This window comes from Zingiber officinale, chromosome 4B, assembly GCF_018446385.1.
Source record: "Zingiber officinale cultivar Zhangliang chromosome 4B, Zo_v1.1, whole genome shotgun sequence".
In the NCBI taxonomy this organism is placed as follows: Eukaryota; Viridiplantae; Streptophyta; class Magnoliopsida; order Zingiberales; family Zingiberaceae; genus Zingiber; species Zingiber officinale.
This window is the reverse complement of record NC_055993.1, coordinates 67,082,534-67,104,831: the sequence shown is the minus strand read 5'-3', so window position 1 is coordinate 67,104,831 and position 22,298 is coordinate 67,082,534. Positions and strand designations below refer to the sequence as shown.

General features: G+C 37.2%; 1 non-coding gene and 1 pseudogene across 1 annotated transcript; both read left to right on the top strand.

Moving 5' to 3' along the window:
* The first annotated feature begins 521 nt into the window (after positions 1 to 521).
* On the top strand, positions 522 to 603 carry TRNAS-GCU. Its single transcript has one exon. It is a non-coding gene; the product is annotated as a tRNA-Ser (tRNA).
* A 4,133-nt stretch (positions 604 to 4,736) lies between these two features.
* On the top strand, positions 4,737 to 17,577 carry LOC121975116 (annotated as a pseudogene).
* Positions 17,578 to 22,298: the final 4,721 nt, after the last annotated feature.

The window sequence follows — 22,298 nt, the reverse complement described above, 5'->3', positions numbered from 1 at the left end:
TCTCAGCCTTTTCAACTCACTATTGGACATGGTTATATATATGTTTTGTTAGTGGAAGTGAAATAATTTGGCCTTAAGTTATTTTATCTCCTTTATAGGGATTGCTTTTGTCATTAGCTCAATTATATGACAAGGTATCTTTTAGTGTTGTAAAATAGAACAATATCTTTTGCCACCCCGAATTTCTATGGTTTCTCCATGGTAGGAATTGAACTCATGATCATAATATTGTACGTCTTAAATTATTATCATGTTGATGTTGATCCAACTAGTTATTAATGTTTGGCCTGTCAGGGGGCTCATGAATCTAGTGGAATGATTAATATATGCTATTATATGTTATTCAACAATGTACTTCTCTAGTGCCCAAGTTACCCACACGCATCACATTTTAGTTCAATCGAAGGTGTATATATGTTGTTTGTTATTGCCTGCATTGAGGCGGATCTTATCCACTAACTGCGTAGTAATCTATGATATATTAGATAATATTAAATCTGTAAGACAGCTTTACATCATTAGTCGCTTTGGCCGAGTGGTTAAGGCGTGTGCCTGCTAAGTACATGGGGTTTCCCCGCGAGAGTTCGAATCTCTCAGGCGACGTTGTTTTTTATTATTTTTATTATTATATATATATATATTTTAATAAGATTATTCATAATAAATACATTCTTTACGTTTGTATCTGAATGGAGAGAGAAGTAGCTTTTCCATTCGGTTAAATCCTGTTTCCTATCTGTCCACCAACACCGGAGGCACCATCCATCCTCAGTCGAGCCGGGCGGTACGCAACTCTTAATTTCCTCTGCTTTTCGAATCGAAGCAATTAGAATAGGAACTCAGATCTTAGTTTCTTCTACCCACTTGAATCTCTAACTATATATATTCTCCATATATGGCATGGCGTTTTCCGGAGGCTTCAAATCATCAAATGGTATCAGATCTGGTAGGCCGATTCAATCCAAAGTATCATTCTAGTGGTGAAGGTCTGAATTTACAGTAGATAAATTTCCTACTCATTTTCGGCTCTCGGGCAAAATGAATAATTTCTTTTCGGTCGATATATATATAGATGTGGTATAATGGGGATTTTTTTTTTTGCCTGCGGATGCTTACGGAATAGTCTGGACTGGATTCGGAGCGGCTAGAATTAATCCATTATTTTTTAAATTTTATTTAAGATATATTATATATATTTATGATTCAAAATTTTAGGATAAATATTTTAGAATTTAGGAGTTGAGTTAATAAGATTTTTACTTTAGGTTCAGATTTTTCTTTTGGATTATAGTATTCCGGATTAAAAATTTTAGATACTAATAGGGTATATTATATATATTTAAGATTTACGATTTTAAAATCTAGAGGTTAAGTTATAATGAATTTAGGCTAATAAGATTCTGTTTCCCTCTTGGATTATAGTGTTAGAAATAAATTTAAGTGTTGACGGAATATAATATAATATATATATATATATAGGAGGTTTCAGATTTAAGATTTTTTTAAAAAAAAATTAAGCCCCTTGATTAAATCCAGGCACCTCGACAAAAAAATTTAAAAAATGATTAATTCCAAACAACCCGAAAAACTTGTTACGAATAGTTCTATCCTCTCTCTCTCTATATATATATGACACTCGAATAGACGAATTTTCCAAGTAATGAGGGTACGATATCCACGTGGCACAAATAAATTTATGTGGTGTTCAAACCACTCGTGGTATTAGGATGTCTATCGTGATCCATCTATACTTTTCGGATTTATTCGACGGTCGATGTGAAACTTTCATCGGGTCGGACCGGCCACATCCAGGTGAATAAAAGCTAGAAATACTTGTCCTCACGGGTTTACGCAGTTGGTATCTATATAAGTGATTGCTTTAATAGCTAAGTCTTAGGGTCAATTTTCGACGAATGTAAAATATTTTACTGGGTGTCTGATCTCTCCATGCAAAAGACCATTGTATTGGGACAAATACTCCCATGATTTACCCCTTATAGAGAGTGTATGGTCGCTATGGATGAGCCGCTAAAATGATAGTTTTACCTTTGATTTAAAAGATAGAAATACTTGAATACCTAGACTTGCTTGTTTGTATTTAATTAAATTTCATTGGATACTCGGGTTATTGTGAATGGTAAAAGATGAGACAGACTCTCTAAAAAGGTAGATTCGTTACCTTAGCGATCTCCCTAGTACCGGCCCTACGGATATGGAAAGAGGTTCATGTAGGTACACAGGCCATAGGCGCATGGCGGGGTAAACCTCAGGTCGTCAGTTACTGAGAATCGACCCCTGATCATTACGTCAGAGATATCATGTGCTCACTGTCTGTGCTACACCTTGGGGCATGAGAAAGACTCTCTAGATAACATGATATTATGATAATTATAAATGGAATGAGCTACTGGACAACAAAACTTTATATTTGGTAAGTTTAAAAAAATGTATGATGTTGGGCATATACCAAGATTTACCTGTGCTTTTTAATTTACATTGTGATCGATAATTTTTTTTTTTATGGGATCGGATCAACTTTTATAAGATCAGACGGATCACCTCTCTTCTTCTTAATATTGTATTTAATTAAATTTAAAATGTTATCCTCATGTGATAGGGTGATAAAGTAAGAACCAATCTAAGAGCATCATAGTTTGTATCCTGAACGAATATTTTGAAATCTACTTTCAAATGTGTATAAATTATATATTTTAAATTTATCTGATAAAAAGTAAAATCGTACACTTTCAAAATTAAGTTATCAATTTTCTTGAATTAAATTTCCATTAGGTATGTTTAAATACCAATTTGCAATTGGGAAGGCTTAAAAAATTAAAATATATATATATATATATATTATTTTAACCTATTCTATTATTTAAAATCTTAGAATCATGAAAAATCATGCCAAATACAAATTTTTTCAAAAAATATTCATTTTTTAGAAATCCCTAGATAAGGGGTGAAGCCACCTTGGGCTAGGGGTGGACTCCAATCCCACCTATTTTTGGTGCATCTTTTAATTAGTTATGTTTAACCACTTACAAGCTTATTAACCATTTTGTCAGCTCCCTCCCTTTCCATTTCCTTTAGATTGTCATTAGAAAATTATTGAAAAGGAGAATCTAATCCTAGCCAAATTTAACTTAGGTTCTATTGCATCTATTTGTGGCTTGAATCACAATATTTGAGCAAGAAAGTATGAAAAACGAATCCTAATTCATGCAGATTGTACGTGAGCTATTTACCTTTGATTTCTGTCATTTTACCGATGATTTCCTAGGATTTAGGTCTTGGGTTATGTGTATTTGAACCCTAATAAGATTTTTGACCAAACTCAAATATGATCATTGTCTCTATTGGAGTTTCTTGTATTAATTTGGGAAAAACTACCTTATGACAACCTTACTCCTATCCAAATCGATTTTGCTTCATTTTTAAAGAGTTTTCAACTTGATTCCAAATCCTTGGTTTGGATTTTTCAGGCTACCAATTATTAGAAAATTTTCCCGCTCGATTTAGTTACGATTTTGAGAGTTTTGAAGCTTGATTTTAGCTTGTGTTGGTTGATTTACGGGTTATTTCGAGTGAAAATTTTACTCATTTGATTTAGTTTGATTTTCAACTCATATATCACGTTAATATTATTTATTGGTGGATTTATTGTTGTAGATTTTTAAATTGTATAACTTTGAGGTACAGTTAGACAATTTTAAAATTATGTTGAATATTTAGTTATGATTATTTGAGTTGCGATAATATTGGACGATGATATTTATGTATTTTCAAGTTTGAATTTTTAATCTAAAATTTTATTGTTGTGAATTTTAGGAAAATAATTTATTGGTTGTTATATTTGAAAATTATAACTATATTGTTTACTTATATATTAAATCTAATATATTTATTTAATTAGTAGATTGATTCATCTAATTTTAACTCTTTATGTTTCTACAACAACAATAGAATGAATCTTGTCAACTATGAAACTAAAATTGTTTATTGAAACAGTTTTTCATAATATGATGGAAGAATAATTTTTAACAAATTCTATGATATCTATCTATATTGAATGAGAGTTAGATGAAAAAATTAATAATGATATAATAAATAATGGGTTTGATTATAAGATTATTTGATTTTAATAAGAGTCAAAGAACACATCAATAATATTTTTGAACCTGAATATATTAAATATTAACATTTTTATTATATATTTTCATAAAATTAATATTTATGTATTTTTTATTTTATTTATATAATAAATTAATCAATTTATTATATCAATTTTAGTCCCGTTAGTTTAAGTAGTTTTCAATCATAGCTATGCTCCTACTTGAATAAATTATAAAAACCTCAAAAATCCCAGAAATGTTTTAAATTTTAAAATATTGTTTAAATGCTCATACATATTTCAAATTCAAAAAATGAGCAATAATCTCAAAATTCTAAATAAAAAAAAATCTCCATGAATACCAAATTTTATGGGGAAAAAAATTCAAATGTTCTTGAAAATAGTATTCCATTTTCTAAAACCCAAAATAGTTTTGAAATACTATGCCAATCTTTGAATATTATTATTATTTTAAAATTTTTAAGTTTCCAAAATCTGTCGAGTCATAACGACCCCTAATTCGGCTCTTTATCAAATTAATAAAATGCCCATATTAAAATTGATAATTATCACTAATACTGATAAAAAAAAACGAATAGTATTGTATTTTGAAATTGTTATGAAAATTGAAAGGGAAAAAAGAACCCTTTTCCTTGTTTGCGCCGGCCCGGAGAAGCATTTGGCAGCCCGCCGCACCGTTTCCCCTCGTTACGCCGCCCCATCGAGCCCGAGCCTCGTCAGTGCTCGCATCTTATCGCCGATCTATCCCCCCTCTACGCTCGTTGCCTCTACTGTCCCTTCTAAGGCCGCCGCGAGGAATTCTCTGCAACAGTGAGGATCACCACGGCAGCAGCTTAATATGAAGAAGTATGGACTCCAGGTTCGAGTTCCGACGGCGAGCAAGTCTTCCAATCCTCATCCTCCTCCCGCATTCGGTTTCGGCGATGACCATGAGGATGACGTTGAGAGAGAGAAATATCTCGACAAGCATCCAAGAAAAAGTCTGTGCAGAAGGTATTGGTCTATTCTTAATTCATTGCGTCGGCAGGATTTTAATTGTTTTCAGATTGTCTAATCGATGGTGGAATTCGGTAGATGGAGGAGCAGTACAAAAAGGCCATGGAAGAGGATCCCTCCGTGTTCGACTACGATGGGGTTTATGATACCATGAAACAGCAGGTTGCACGCCCTAAGATTCAAGATCGGACCGAGAGAAAGGTACACTCTTCTCGTTGAAAACTTGGATACATATTAGAAAAAAAACTTTTATTTTTATTTTTATTTTATTTTTATTACAATAGACCCTGTTTGAAGCCAATACTTAATAAGGCCAAAATTCTAATCTGGAAAGTTCTCGAGAAATCAAATTTTAAATCTACTGTGAAATGTATTACATTTCACCTTATCTTTTTGAATGTAGATTGGATTTAGCAATCAAACCCTTTTATGAGATTTGGAGATCCAATGTTTTTGCCAGAATTGTCACTCTTAGGTATCGTGATTCCAAACGATAAAATATTGAAATTCATTGGAGTATTCCAATTATGTAATGTCACTTTCATTTTCTGACAAATTTATCTGAAATGAAAAATAGCAAATTTTTGATAGCACACTCAAAAGTGTTTGAATTATACATGCACATGTTATATGCTCCATAATCTAATCTTATTACTTATTGCAAAATTTTATGTTTTATCTAATAGCTAATGATTATGTCCGAGAGTCGAGTTGACGGACGTTGGGGAGATGACGCTCACGTTGACTGGATGTAGACTGAAGATGACGTGGACCTCCAACGAGCTAAGCCTGCAATCACAAGTCGTTAGTGCCGAGCCAGGGAGAGGTTCCCGACGATGGCCTCCGACGCTCAAGTCAGTCACCGGCGGCAAGCGAATGAAGTAGAGAAGAGAAAAGAGCAGCAGCGTAACTGTAGCTATAGTAGAAGTGAACATACCTCCGTTGAAGTCTGGGGGTCCTTATGTCACGCCCCGGGAGAGTCCCTGTCCGAAGAAATTTCGACAGCACCTCCCCTGTACGGGTGACAATTTAGTGGTATCAGAGCAGATATACGATACTTGTTATGTGTTCTGGATTTTCGATATTTATCTGATACCAATTTATTTGATATCAGAGCCAGATTTACGAGTCTGATATTCCGTATTTCGAATTTCGTGATTTAGTTTTCTCGATGTGACTTTTCGGGCTTTGGGACCTAGCAGCGGCAGGACATCTCCAAGCTATAGGAGATATGTTGGATTTTCGGGCTTTTTGGTTAGTATATGCACTGCTGACTATTATAGTTTATGACATGTATTAATATTCTTTATTAGTACCTGGCTAGTTGATGTAGCACCTATTACATGTGATGGGTTAGCCACTGATGATGATCGACCCTAATAGAGACAAGGATTACAGTCTCTGGTGATTTTTTTTATATATCATACCATCAGTAGTTTTAGCTTCTGTTACTACTAGTTGGTTAACAGATTGAGGCACATACCAACCTCTGCTATTATTAGCTGTGTAGTGGATAGTACCTACATATTCATGATAATTTAGCCAGTAGTATACTATTTTATCTTAGTTAATTTCATCAGTAGAATATTGATTTACTCTTGTTAAATCGGTCAGTAGAAGACTGATTTACGTTTGTCGACTTGGGTAGTCGTAGATCGATATACCTTTGTGATTACGGAGGATTAACGTACATTTGTTAGATTTAGATAGTTGATCACCAATTCATTGTTTTGGTTGGTCCGATCGGATCGACTTACTCTATTTTATAGAGATACTGATCTTTGGGTTATTCGTGCTTAGTTAGATATCTTGAGCACATTGAGTACATGGCTTGTACTGACGTGGGGAAAGACTGAATTAGCCGTATACCGTTGTCGGTTTGGTCAATCTATAGAGGGTCGATGTATCCTATTCCATGGGTATGTTAATTTTAGACTGTATGTATCTAGCTGGATAACATAGAAGGTAGCATAGGGAATATCAGGTTGATTGGATTAAATATGCTGATTCTGCATATCTATGTGGTGTGTACATATGATTATTATGTGTTGTAGGAGTGTTATGATGGACGAACTAATTGCATATAGTGGGTGTATACTTTTCCAGTTATGATTGTTGTGGGTTTCTAGTAGATTATACCCGAGTGGTCTGATTGGTTTATTGGAGGTATTTTGTGGATTAAATCTATATTGTGAAATGTGCACATGTGTTTGAGTGTTTTATTGGAGGTATCTTATCGATTTAATCTGAGTTGTGATATGTGCAGATGTGTTCGGTGTAATATCCAAGGTATCTTGTTCATTATATTTGTTCTGTTTGTACATTCGTGTTGATTATGATTTGTTGGAAGTATTACGTTGATTATACTCTTGGCATAGGTGTATATATGTCATGTGAGTGTTGTTTGAGGTGTATTGTCGATTATACCTATGTTGATATATGCACACGGGTTCGGTATGCATTGTTGGAAGTATCACGATGATTTATACTTATGTTGTGAGTATGTTTGATGTGCACTAATTGGAGGATTATGTCGACCATACATATGTTGTGTGTGCACGTGTGTCAGGTGTATGGTTGGTAGCATCATGATGATTCTACCTATGTTGAATGTAGAATGTTGAGTGTCTATATTATGTTATTGGTTGTATTACCCTGTCAACTAATTCTCCTATTAGTGGGTGACCGACCCACTAGGATGATGATAGAGTTGACTATGAATTTGATTTGCTTACTGGGTTATTATACCCTAGGCTACCCAGTGATCTGTGGTAGAGAGATCTCGTGCAGTCTCTAGCTGGATAGTTAGGTGCCTTGGGCACTTATGTATTGGTTGTGGTGGAGCGTTGCTCCCACACATGTTATGGATTGTTTGTGGTGGAGCGTTGCTCCCACATATTGTGGATTGCTTGTAGCGGAGCATTGCTCCTATATTTATTGCAAATACATATTACGGATTATTTGTAGTGGAGTGTTACTCCCACATATTGAGGATTTCTTGTGGTAGAGCGTTGCTCCTACATATGTGGTATTTCGTGTGATGGAGCGTTGCTCTCACACTGGAGGATCTATTCTTTGGTGATTTATATCGTTGGTGATCAGGTTTCCTGACTGGTTGTCGGGGATCTTATGGTTAGGAATGTCTGTGATACGGACATTATGTGTCTTGGTTTTACCATTAGGGCTTGCGGAGCCTTAGATGTTTACAGGAGACTCGCAACTTCCTTGGTCTGGCCGGATATTACCGACGTTTTGTCGAGGGTTTCTCCCGCATAGCTATGCCACTGACACGCCTGACCAGGAAAGGCGTGAAGTTCACTTAGACAGGAGACTGCGAGACCAGCTTCTAGGAGCTGAAGCGGAGATTTGTGTCGGCTGCCAGATAGCTTCCGGAAAACAGACCTAGTTCACACAAGATGAGAGGGTATTGTATCGTTCCGAGGCAAATTATGCGTACCTCAGTCTCACCCGGCCTTGCATGAGCTACTTCAGGAGGCTCATTGCTCTCGATTTGCGATCCATTCCGGCGGTACCCGTATGTACCAAGATTTGAGGCGTTCTTATGGGTAGAACGACATGAAGAAAGACATCGCGGAATTCGTAGCTAGATGTTTTGTCTGTCAGCAGGTGAAGGCTGAGCACCAGATACCTGCAGGATTACTTCGGCGGATTCCTATTCCTGAGGGGAAATGAGAACACATTACCATGGACTTTGTAGTAGGTTTGCCGAGGACACGACGAGGCCATGACGCGATTTGGGTAATTGTTGATCGATTAACCAAATCCGCGCATTTTCTTAGAGATCCGGAAGACTGATTCCCTGGATCGATTGGAAGATCTGTATTGCTGAGAGATCATCAAATTACATGGTGTCTCGTTGACTATTATTTCGGATAGGGACCCCGGTACACGTCTCGTTTTTGACAGAGTCTGCAAGCCTTGGACACTCAGCTCCGATTCGGTACAGTTTTCCATCTGCAGATGGATGGACAGTCAGAGCGGACCATTCAGACTTTAGAGGACTTGCTGAGATCTTGTGTATTGAATTTTGGAGGCAGTTGGGAGGACCACTTGCCATTGGTAGAGTTCGCCTACAACAACAGCTTTCATTCGGCTATCCGGATGGTACCGTTTGAAGCGTTGTATGGTAGGCCTTGTCGGACAACCACCCTCTGGGATGAGGTTGGAGAGGCCTTGGGACCTAATAGAGCTCAACATAGGGTAGAGTTGGTCCGTACTATCAGACGGAGGATGTCAGAGGCACAGGACTGCCAGAAGAGTTATGCTGACCGGAGTCGGAGACTCTTAGAGTTCTTCATTGGCGACCATGTATTTTTGCGAGTTTCACCCACGAAAGGGGTGAAGAGATTTGGCCTCAGAGGTAAGCTAGCTCTACGATACATTGGCCCTTTCCAGATCCTGGAGAGGATTGGAGCAGTAGCTTATCGGTTGACATTACCACCGTCCCTGGCAGGCGTTCATGACGTATTCCACGTATCCATGCTCAGGAGATACGTAGCCGACCCAACACATGTGCTGACTGATATCTCAGTTCCTATTCAGCCTGACGTCGTTTATGAGGAGGTTCAGGTACGGATTCTGGACCGGAAAGAGCGTCAGTTGCGGAACAAGACAATCCGACTAGTTAAAGTCGGATGGCAGCATCATTCGGACGATGAGGCTACCTGGGAGCTCGAGGATACGATCCGAGCTCGATACCCCCACCTTTTCATTTAAGTTATGTAAGTTATGGTTCCGTTCAGCATTTATACAGTTTAGCATTTGCTAGTCTTGCTGATGGTAGATAACGAAATTTGGGAACCAAATTTTTATTAGTGGGGAGAATGTAAAATATCGAAAAATGGCGAATAATAATAAAGGAATTTTCCGAAATTTTTAGAAAATTTTCTGGAATTTTTCGGAGACCGTATGGACGAATTTATGGGGATAAAAACGAGGTCCGGGAAAACCTGTTTAGACTACCCATTTAAGCGAGGAAAAGTTTATTTTTCTTTTCCTTTTTATTTTATTTTCTTTTTATTTTTCTCCCCCTGCCGTTTCTTTCTCCCCCGTGCCCTAACTGCACCGGCAGTTTCCTCTTTCCCCAAGCGTACAAAACCCAAACAACCATTCTATTCCTCTTCTCGATCCTCTTCTCCGATCGCGCCACTTTTCCTTCGCCCGGCTGTGCCCTAGCTCCCCTCTGCCTTCGCCTCTTCCCTTTCTCTCGGCAAAGTCACAGACAGCCAACGCCTGGGCACCATTCCGACCAGGCGCCGCTGGCTCTCCTCCCAGCCACGAGCAAGGTTGTTGATCCTCCTCTCGATTATCTCTACCCCTATTGCCCTCTGCCGATCTCCCTTCTCTTTCGACGACACCACACGAGTGCCGGCCACCTTGCTCCTCACGCGTGCCACCGCTGTTCCGACACCATTTCCTCTCCCTCGCGTCTTTGCTCGATGGCACCGGTCGACGCTAGCGCCACCTTACCGGCTCTGCCAAAGCTGTCGCCGTCGCTGGGGGTCTATGGAGACATGCCCTAGCTTCCGATTCATTGCCGACCGGGTACTCATCTACCTCCAAGGTCAGCGCTGGGTCTCACCTCCTGGTCCGGCAAGAAGATTCCAACCTGGGCCTCCCAGACATTTCGGCTTCGTCTCGCTGTCAAGGATCGATTGAAGGGTACTTGTGTGGAGATTAGTGACTCCACTTTGCTCCGACCATTGGTTTCCGACGCTTTCTGACAGCAGGCACTTTCGGCAGTGACTCAACAACTCGGGCATTCAGATTTGGGCCTCTTGACTCTACCAACCACATAGGAGGTCCTTGCTTCAGCCGTGAGTGGAGAGTTGACAGCCCTACAGTGGTGTTTGGTGTTGAGGTAAGAAGTATGATATTAGATTGGTAGTAATGCGAGTTTAATTTGTAGTTGGAGGTTGTGATTGTTTGTCTACCAGCTTTTGTAGCTTGGCCAGCACTGTTCACTGGCGATCCATAGCACCGATCATTCTGTTTTGGGCAGGAAACCCCTTCGACCGTGAGCCAGCAGCGACCATCTTGAATTTGGGTGAGTTCTTATGAATTGATTTGGATTAAGATGTAGTGATGGATTATGCTTATTGCAAGTTCTTATTCAAAAGGATTGGCTAGCAGTCTTTATTTATAGTTGTATGTGTTGTCTATTGGATTTCCGCTGTGTTTGGTTTTGGTACAGCCGAGTGGGCTGTTAGATTTATATATAACTGCGTGGTTGTATTTTTGTGGTATCAGCCGAGTAGGCTGCCTATATAACTGCGTGGTTGTGTATATATTCCAGCCGCATGTGGCTGATGTATATTGTGTATGTAGAAATGTTTCATATTAAACAAAGACTGCTAGCCAATCCTTTCGAATAAGAACTTGCAATAAGCATAATCCATCACAACATCTTAATCCAAATCAATTCATAAGAACTCACCCAAATTCAAGATGGTCGCTGCTGGCTCACGGTCGAAGGGGTTTCCTGCCCAAAACAGAATGACCGGTGCTATGGATTGCCCGTGAACAGTGCTGGCCAAGCTACAAAAGCTGGTAGACAAACAATCACAACCTCTAACTACAAATTAAACTCGCATTACTACCAATCTAATATCATACTTCTTACCTCAACACCAAACACCACTGTAGGGCTGTCAACTCTCCACTCACGGCTGAAGCAAGGACCTCCTATGTGGTTGGTAGAGTCAAGAGGCCCAAATCTGAATGCCCGAGTTGTTGAGTCACTGCCGAAAGTGCCTGCTGTCAGAAAGCGTCGGAAACCAATGGTCGAAGCAAAGTGGAGTCACTAATCTCCACACAAGTACCCTTCAATCGATCCTTGACAGCGAGACGAAGCCGAAATGTCTGGGAGGCCCAGGTTGGAATCTTCTTGCCGGACCAGGAGGTGAGACCCAGCGCTGACCTTGGAGGTAGATGAGTACCCGGTTGGCAATGAATCAGAAGCTAGGGCATGTCTCCATAGACCCCCAGCGACGGCGACAGCTTCGGCAGAGCCGGTAAGGTGGCGCTGGCGTCGACTGGTGCCATCGAGCAGAGATGCGAGGGAGAGGAAATGGTGTCCGAACAGCGGTGGCACGTGTGAGGAGCAAGGTGGCCGGCGCTCGTGTGGTGTCGTCGGAAGAGAAGGGAGATTGGCATAGGGCAATCGGGGTAGGCGCTTGGTCGGAATGGTGCCCGGGCATTGGCCGTTTGTGACTTTGCCGAGAGAAAGGGAAGAGGCGAAGGCAGAGGGGAGCTAGGGCACAGCCGGGTGAAGGAAAAGTGGCGCGATCGGAGAAGAGGATCGAGAAGAGGAATGGAATGGTTGTTTGGGTTTTGTACGCTCGGGGAAAGAGGAAACTGGGTGGGGGGGTGAGAAAAATAAAAAGGAAAAGAAAAATAAACTTTTCCTCGCTTAAATGGGTAGTCTAAACAGGCTTTCCCGGGCCCCGTTTTTATCCCCGTAAACTCGTCCATACGGTCTCCGAAAAATTCCCTTATCATTATTCGTCATTTTTCGGTATTTTACATATTATATAGGGCTCCCGAGAGGTGCGTGCATGCTTCTCAAAGCATACCTGGAAATGATGTGTCAGAAAGGCGTGCTTGACGCCATACCTTAGCAGCCCGAGCATATCCCTGACGTGACAGTGGAAGCTTCCACCGTACGATTCTCCGTCTGACCATGCCGCCAACCATGCCGCCTGTCGGTGACACTGGTCCCTAGGAAGATATCGCCAACTGCTCCTTTTGTCCGTTATTGGGTTGAGCGGGAGAGCCGCTCGGCCAATCTGTCGTCCGGGTGACATCATGGCCGGGCCGAGCGGGAGAGTCCGCTCGGCCAATGGTCCGCTGTCTCGGCTCCGTCCTGTCGAGCGAGGGAGCCGTGCTTGCTTGGTCTCGTCCTTCGTCCTTCCATGCTTGAGCTTTTTGAGCGTCAGAAGCTCGGTACTAGGCCGAGCTGTCGTAGTGTCGGATCGGCTACTCTTCATGCCGACCGGGAAGGTGGTTCGCCCGATCGGATGCTTACCCAGGGCGTTGACCATTTTGACTATGATCCTCCACGTGGCGATGACCTTCTACTAGGCGGGCCCCACCCTTACCACCGGATCACCTAATATACCTATCTTTCAATCAACCTCACCTTATTATGCTATACTATCCATTGTTATCAAATTAAACTGTAATAGAATTATTTTTAAATGAAGTCAAGCACCTTGGGAAGCTTTCTTGTCGACTGCCCTATTCTCCTGAAACTTGATCACCTCTTCCTCACTGATCCCTTTTCTCCTTTAAGACAAATCACCTCCTCCCCTTAGTTGCTCCATCTTCTGAAGCCGGCCCCTCTTCCTCACCTTATTATGCTATACTATCCATTGCTATCAAATTAAACTATTACAAAATTAATTTTTTAACAAAGTCAAACACCTTGGAAAGTTTTCCACTTTGTCTCTTCTATTCTCCTTAAGCATCATCACCTCTTCCCCTTTGTTGTTACTTCATCTCCGAAGCTGAGTCTACTGTTCCTCCTCTTGAATACAAATGATTTACTATGGGGCTCCAATAGTTGACAACTTTTCCTCACAAAGTTTGGTGGTTTTGGCAACTTGTAGCTGCCAGATTTGCTGCAGCCAAATTCATTAACAATGATAAGGTTCTTTTCCTTCTCATCAGACATATTCCCATTTGGAGATTTAATCAAAACAGGATATTCACAAGGAGTTGATGTATTTTTCACCTAATTCAATTGATTGATCAGTTTTCAATGAACTCTGTGACTTCTGGTGATTTCTTCACAATACTGATGACTATTGAACAAATGTCTGAGATTTCAGACAAACTTGGATAAATTGTTGCTTATCCTAAACCAACTCACAATATGTATCAGGATTGGCCGAGTTTGACATGTTGACAAACATCCAACTCAAACATGTCTGAGATTTTAATTGTTGTTTATTCCATGATCTAAGCTGTCCTGAGCTATATTTTGTCTCTGAAATTCCAAAACTTGATTTGTTTTTCTCAGCATTTATCTTTTGGGATTAAAATAGGAAGAACATGCTTTCTTGAGGGATAAATGAAGAGACTTGGTAAAAATTCCTACTCAAGGAATTTTCCAATGTAGAATGTGTCATGGAAAATTTTTCTAACTGATCGACCTTATTGAAAATTGACAAATGATGCTTAATGACTAAATGAGTAATCTCATATCTGATTCTAATTAATCACTAGATGCGAATCTAAAATTAATGACCAAAATGGTCAGAATGTATAAATTGAAATCAAAGCCTATTACCAATAGAACATATCAAGTTCGAGGGAGCTTATTGACCTTCTCCTTGCCGAAGACATCTAGGAGTGAGTTCGAGGTTTTGGTTGCCTAACAATACACCCATGTGTGAGTTGAGTATGTTCAGAACCTAATTGTAAATAGACCAGAATTTACATGTAAATATTCCAAGTTTAATAATGTAATTTTAAAGTAAAAATATGATAATCATCATACATAAAGCTAAAGCAGACTACCTGCTTGCTCGTGAGATTTCATGAGACTATTTCAGTGGGCACACAATTCCTTAAGGCTCTTCTTCTGCTGGGTCTAGACTTCGTCATGGTTTGAACGTATCTAATGAAGGTGCAAGCCAAGGGGTTCATCACCCCATTTCTTAGTCAGGGTAAGGCTGCATACAATAGATCCTTCCTCAAGGCCCTCCATGACGGGAGCTTTGTACACCGGGTTATCCTTTTTTTGTAGATACATTTTAGTAAAGTAAGAGTTTTTTAAAAATATTTTGTGCCATCTTGAGAGTGTTGAGGGCCTAAATGTAGAAAGATTAGGACTTACACGCCAATGCAGCAAACTTCATGATGGAAACGTAAATGGACAATAAGGTTAAGGTGATATACAAAGGTAGAGGAAATTGCGTTGGGAGAATATTCCTAACAATTTCCCTTGAGATTAACAGAGGAGAGCTTTGGTTCCTAACATGATTATAAGGACCCCAAAGACCTCAATACCACAAGCTTTCTTAGATAAATATAGGCAGTGCATGTGGTTCTTAAACGGTGGCACATAAATTTATTGTTTCTTATTATTGCTTTGAGAGATTTCTATATCATGTTGTTCTTAAAAGGAGAGTGGTAATTCACTATCAGGACTTTTATTCTTACCATGCTTACCAACAAAGAACTGTGTTTTGGATGCTTTTAGTCATTATTATTATTATTTTCTTATTATTTCTCATATTCACAATTTTCCTCTTGGTTTATGGTGATCCATACTGAGTGATGTTGCCTGTAGTTTATTATTCTATTCTCCTCATGTCCCATATGACATGCATGTGGAGTGCTTGACTAAGAATTTTTTTTTTTGGTATTTTCCTTGAATAACATGATCTTATTTAGCAGCTGTTTTTTTTTTTGGGCACAATAATCATTTTCTATTTACTACGCTACTAGATTGCTCAAAGTATTGATGCTCAAAAACCCTTAGTAATTTTGACATGCTTGTTGTGTTGTTTATTTATTTTTGTTTTCGCATCACTTGCCATATATTTTCATGGGTTACAATGTATGTGTTTCCTAGTTGAAGAAGGCTGATACACTTGTATGGATGCCTTACAATATCTGTTTATGGTTAGGCCCATCCATTTCCACATTGATGCATCTGAAAACTATTCCTGTGTTTGTCTTTATTGCAGTCAAAATACATAGAAACACTTATGGAGAAAGCAAAACAACGTGAGCGTGAACATGAAATTGTATATGAGAGGAAGTTGCTGAAGGAGAGAAGTAAAGAAGATCACCTTTTTGCTGATAAGGAGAAATTTGTAACCAGTGCCTACAAGAAAAAGCTAGCAGAACAGGCAAAATGGTTAGAAGAAGAGAGACAACTCAAAATTCTTGAGGAAAGGGAAGATGTAAGCAGATCATCGCTTTTAATTGTCTTGTTCTTGTTCTGATAAACTTTGAACATGGATTTTAGTTAAATACATTAATTTCTTTGGCTTTCTTGTTCAGGTGACAAAGAAGAGTGATCTTAGCGATTTTTACTTTGGCCTCAACAAGAATGTAGCTTTTGGTGCTCAGTCCGCAGAGACCACAAAAGTGAATGAAAGAGGACCAGCAAAAGTTTCAAGGAATCTGATTATAGCCCTACTGAAACTATTGCAAACACAGACAACAGCAAAAACAGAGAACAAGATGGTACTCAAACTGAGTCTTCTAGTTCTTCACCCAACAGATCAAAACAAGTTGATGCTGACCATGCAAGTGAGCAACCTACAACTTTAGATGGAACGGATAAACCTGCTGCTATAGTTACAAAAAAGGAACAGTACAAGAGAAATGAGGTTGCAGTGGCTTGTGCCAGAGAGCGATTTCTAGCTCGGAAAAGGGCAAGAGAGTAAATTTAGAGAAGCAGAGCCAATTTCTGCTGGTATGTCTTAAATGAATATAAACATTCATATGATTTTTTCTTGGCAAGGAAGCATTTCGCTTGAAATTGGAAGTTCTTGCCTAGAATGCATAGATCTTTCCATTTTTCTTATCAACCTAGTCCTTGATTTGGTCGTTCATCCTAAACTATGCACACTTCCAGAATCCTAATGAAGCTCAACATCATGTCAGTCTGGAAGCTATGCCAAGCTATTCCATCCATTGTCTACGAGTTTTACTTTTTTGGATAGTTTCCTGAATTTGATCATGATTCATCCAAAGAAATTAGGAACTTTAGGACAAGTGGAATTGCATTGCACTTGAGTCCTGTAAGATAATTTGCTTACGGTTTAGTCTCTTTCTTGGTTTTGAGGAATTTTTTTTTATCAAATTGACTTGCTTCACCCTTATTTGTTTCAGAATTTGACTCTCTTTGGGGCACCATTGTTCTCGGGCATGGGATCCTTCATCCCAAACCGGTACAAGGTGGTGGTTAAGACAGAAACCAGTTAAGCAATGTGCTCACAAACTATGTTGGTTTAGGCATTATGATGCCACCATGGTGGTGTGATGTCCCACCAGACGTGGAAGATCTTTCATCATCCTTTATCAGAGTGCAGTTCTGCAGTTCTGTTTCTGCGGCAACCTGTTCATTAGAGTTGCCTTGAGAAGCTACATTAAATGCCCGTTCTTTAAGGTATTTATTTATTTATTTATTTTTCTTTGCAGTCTGTCTGTTCATATTATTAGGTGTCGAATTTTCCTGTGTTCATGAATCCAACATGCCCATGGACCATGCTCTAGTGTTTTAGATGGTAACACATGGTTGATTTTTTGTCCGAATCTCCTTGAGTTTTACTATAATCAAAGGGACTGCTGTATGTGAATTCTGATGCATCTCGGCAAGTTATTTAGTTAAGCCAGAGTGATGCATGTACTATATATATTTTAATGTGCTCAATTTGATCAAGAAAATTTTGTTTTAAAGTGAAAGGTTGTTATTCATGTACTATATGTATTTGAATGTGCTTAGTTGCATCAGTCGATTAGTGGTTTCGTTAATCAGTTGATTAGGAGAATTGCATGTATCCAAATATATCAACTAGATTAATCTACATTAACTTATTTGATATCAAATCTGTTGATTTTATTTATCAACTATAAGATTATAAAATTAAGTTGTATAAGCAAATTTTATATCACAATAAAATATATGTTTTTGATTATATTATAATTTAGTATATATTAATAAAAATGGTCAATACATGTATTTACCTATTTTTTAAAAAAACATTACATCTAACATATCTTTTCAAATAAAACATATCTAAATCTATTCTTTATTTAATTTCTTTTTGCCTCTCGTTAAAAGATAACACAGTGATGATGTGATATTTTATCTCATTAGTAATAAACATGGAGATGCTACACAGACCGGGGTAATGATGTTATGATTAGATTTTATAAGGAATAATTAAAGGATCTAAAATTTAAATCTAGATGTATTGTAGGGATTTTTTCTTCAGTAAGAAGTGAATCTAAATAACATTGAATTTGGGATGATTATTTCATAAAAATTTTCTATCGGCCGTTAAGGTAAATCAAGAAATTTTCACGACGGATGATCCAGAAGTTTAGCATATGGTGATTGTGCTCCTCTCTTGAGGAAATTTTTTTTATAAATGTATCGTAACTAGAGATCGAATTGTGGGTATTTGAGTGATAATTTCTCTTCCCATAATATGAAGACGGATTATGAAAAATATCTGTAGCGAATATAATTACCTGTATTGTTATAATCCCTCTCCCTTGTGCCAAACTGTAGGGTTGGTGAATGTCAGCAAAAATTCACAATGCCTTGTAAGAATAGATAAAAAACTCAAGTAATAATAGAAGATATGTTCATGAGTGGTTATATGGTTTTGAGACTGTATTTCTATTTCTTGGCTGATAATGTATTTGATGTGTCGCCCTCAAGTAAACCCTCCATTATCAACCTTTACAAGAGGTAATGAGGTAAGTCTTTACAATCCAAGACTGCCAATAAAATTTTACAAGTTATGACAAGCTTGACCTTTATCAAAATTTCACTCACAAAATAGGCCTCAGCTCTCCCTAAAGATGGGGCAAAAGACGATTTACTCATCTCCAATGCCCTATTAATCTATTCCTATGTCAATACAGAAAAGATAAATTACGGATGATTATTAACCATTAGTGCAATGATCAAGGTATAAGGAAAGACATGTTCAGATGTGTTGAGTTTTGATCTTAAGACTTCATATGACAATATTCTATGTCTTAACTATCGCACTGTCTCAAGGGGACCCTCTCTCTAAAGATGTGGTAAAAGGCGAAATCGCTCGCCCCCAGCGCCCCCGCCGCACCCGACCCAAGGCCATCATGAGGGAGGTAAATCACAGCATCCTGAGCGAACATGTGACAGGTGGGGTGAGTTGCACATGGACCGGGGATTTACGTCCCGACTACCCTGAGTTTTGACCCCGCGACCTCATGTGGTAAGCATCCCACCACATATCAACTCGGATGACCTGTGAGGTCTGACCCTCTCTCTAAAGATGATAATGAATGCAAGGAAGAGAGTAAATTATTATCAGCTTGGGATATTAAAGACTGACTTTTATCAAGCTCTTGGATTCTTTTAAGCACTTAATTATCTTGAACACGAAATTTTTTTCAACCAGAAGCATTGAGTCTTGAGTGCTCAAAAGAGCTTTTGTGCAAAGACTTCAATGAATTAACGTGATTAAGGTAGGGTAATTTTTTTAACGTGACTGGACCCACCGCTTCGTGACCCCATATACCACAAACCCTCGAAGAGATTTTTTAGGGAGCCTCAATACCACCACGTATTCGATGGATATAAAGAATTGATAAGAGAACTCGAACTCGACATCTCAATCAACAGATAATAATGTCTTGCATGACCACTCAATTAATGTTGATGTACTTATGCCCCAAGTGGTCGAGTATGACTAAATTGTTTGATGTAGTTGACAAAAAAATTTAAGTTTAAGTTGTGAATGCGATATATGTATCAAGTGCGTAGGATTAAGAACTTGCTAGATTGATGGTTCAACGTGTCGAGAGAAGATTTTTTAGTGCAAGTATAATCTAAGTAGTGGAGATCTACCAATTGTCAAGTGAAGAGAAATCCAAAAGATGATTGGAAAATGGAGAATTCTAAGAGGAACTTGGTAATAGGGGTTGGCAAACGGAAAGAAAAAACAAAAACTAGACTTTGGTAGATGGACAAGTCATTGTCGACTCAAGGCATATGCCTTAATTGCCTAGAATTGAGACTCCTAATTTTTATATTTAATATTTTTAATTTAATTTTAAAAGGTATCTATTTTTAATTTTATATTATTTTTAATTTTATTTGTTTTAGATTTTTTTAATTGTATACTTTATTTTTTAAAGTATATTTTTCCCACATTGATTTCTCAGAAGTTTGCGCTCTTATAACTGTCAGTGATCTCATGCCCTTCTCCTCTCGTCAGTGATCTCATGTCCTTTTCCTATCTTGCACAGTGATCTCGTGTCCTTCCTCTTGTGGGTTGGTAATACTCTCAAATGATATTGTTTTCCTTTCTCATCGATGATCTCCTTTCTTGCTCTTACTTTCTCTTTCTTGATAAGAACAAAAAGTAGAGTTCCTCGTTCATTCAATGCAAAGTAAATGAGAAAAGTAGAGTTTCTCTTTGTTGGTTGGTAATATGTTGATGAGAATGGTGGGAGGCAAGGCTCTTCGGGAGACAAGAAAAATTTAGAGGCAAAGCCTCTTGGTGGATGAGAAAAGCTAGGAGGCAAGACCTTTTAGTAAATGAGAAAGACTCAAAGATAAGAATTCTTGGCAAAGGAAGACTTAGTGGCAAAACGTCTTGACGGTTAAGGAAGACCTAGAGGTGAGATTCTTGACAATTAAAAGGACTTGGAGGTGAGACCTTTTGGCATGCGAGATTCTTGACAACATCTTGGATTTTATGGATTGGTTTTACATAGGAATGTATTTGATTGAGGAATAAGGTTGTTTGGGGTTAAAATCAATAGTGAGCTCAATCTTGAGTAGAAAAGAATGTTTAAAAGAATTTTTTAAAATAATTTTCATAAGAATTTTTAAAAATGATTTTTAAAGTTTTTTTAAAAATAATTTTTAAAGTTTTTTTAAAATAACTTTTAAAAGAAGTTTTTAAAAATGATTTTGATTTTTTTTAAAATAACTTTTAAAAGAATTTTTGAAAGATTTTTTGAAAATTATTTTTAAGGTTTTTAAAAGATTTTTTTTAAAAATGATTTTTAAAGTTTTAGAATAATTTTTATTTTTTTTAAAATTATTTTTAAAAGAAATTTTTTAATATGATTTTTAAAGTTTTTAAAATAATTGTTAATAGATTTTTTAAAAATAATTTTTAAAGTTTTTTTGAAAATAACTTTTAAAAGAATTTTTTAAAATAATTTTTAAAGTTTTTAAAATAATTTTAATTTTTTTTAAAAATGTTGTTTAAAGTCTTTTTTAAAATAGTTTTTAAAGTTTTTTAAAAATAATTTTGAAAAGAATTTTTAAAATAATTTTTTAAAGTTTTTAAAATAATATTTAACAGAATTTGAAAAGAATTTTTTAAAATGATTTTTAAGTTTTTTTTATTTAGTTTGATTTTAATTTAATTTAGTTTAATTTATAATTTTTAAGTTTAGCTTAATTTTTGTTTTAAGTATATTTTATTTTTTGATTTTTAATTTAATTTATTTTAATTTAATTTTTAATTTTAAATTTGATTTTTGATTTAATTTTAATTTTAATTTTAACTGAGTTTTGAGTTTAGTTTATTTTTTAATTTAATTTAATTTAATTATTTTAATTAATTTAATTTATTCTAATTAATTTAATTTAATTTATTTCAATTATTTTATTTTATGTAATTTAATTAATTAATTTTAATTTAATTTAATTAATTTAATTAATTTTAATTTATTTTAGTTTAATTAATTTTAATTTTAACTTAGTCATCTCATCCGATCTATATTTTCAATCAGGAAATCCTATAATTTTGTGAGATGTGTTAAGTTCAATTTCAGGATTTGGTTTAACTTTGTATGAGATTCAGATTTAACTTTGGGCTCAACAAATAGATATTTTTTGGATAAACTTCTGGGCTATGGTGAGTCACCTGAACATCATTAGAGTAACCATGCTTTTGATGTTTTCCAAATAGTCATATCCACTGAACTTAGTATAAATCTTAGTTTAACTGGTTAGGATCCGTAAGAGGTAGCTTCAGTTAATTCCACTAAGTCAAATGCACCAGGTCGAAGCCATATCTTCCTAGGCATGCATAGACAGAGCTTCCCTAACCTACTTGTTGGTTGCTACTCGGAATATTGTACCGGTTCGACTGTACAAAATTTTTGTACAAGTTCTGAACCTTTCCTAACAACTTATTGTGTTCTTTAGAAATTAAATTTGGAATCGCAAACAGAACTTAACATTATTGATTCCAAATTCAACTTATCTGTTTTTAGAGGTTTAGACTTGGATCGCAAACGATGTTTAACATTATTAATCCAAATCCACCTATGTTACTGTTGGGATTTTCGGGCCGCAAAAATCGTCTTTTTGCGTTGCGGAAACCCCGAATCCCATGCCACCGGATCCGTGCGAAGTTTAAAATTTCGTGTACGAGTTTCTCTA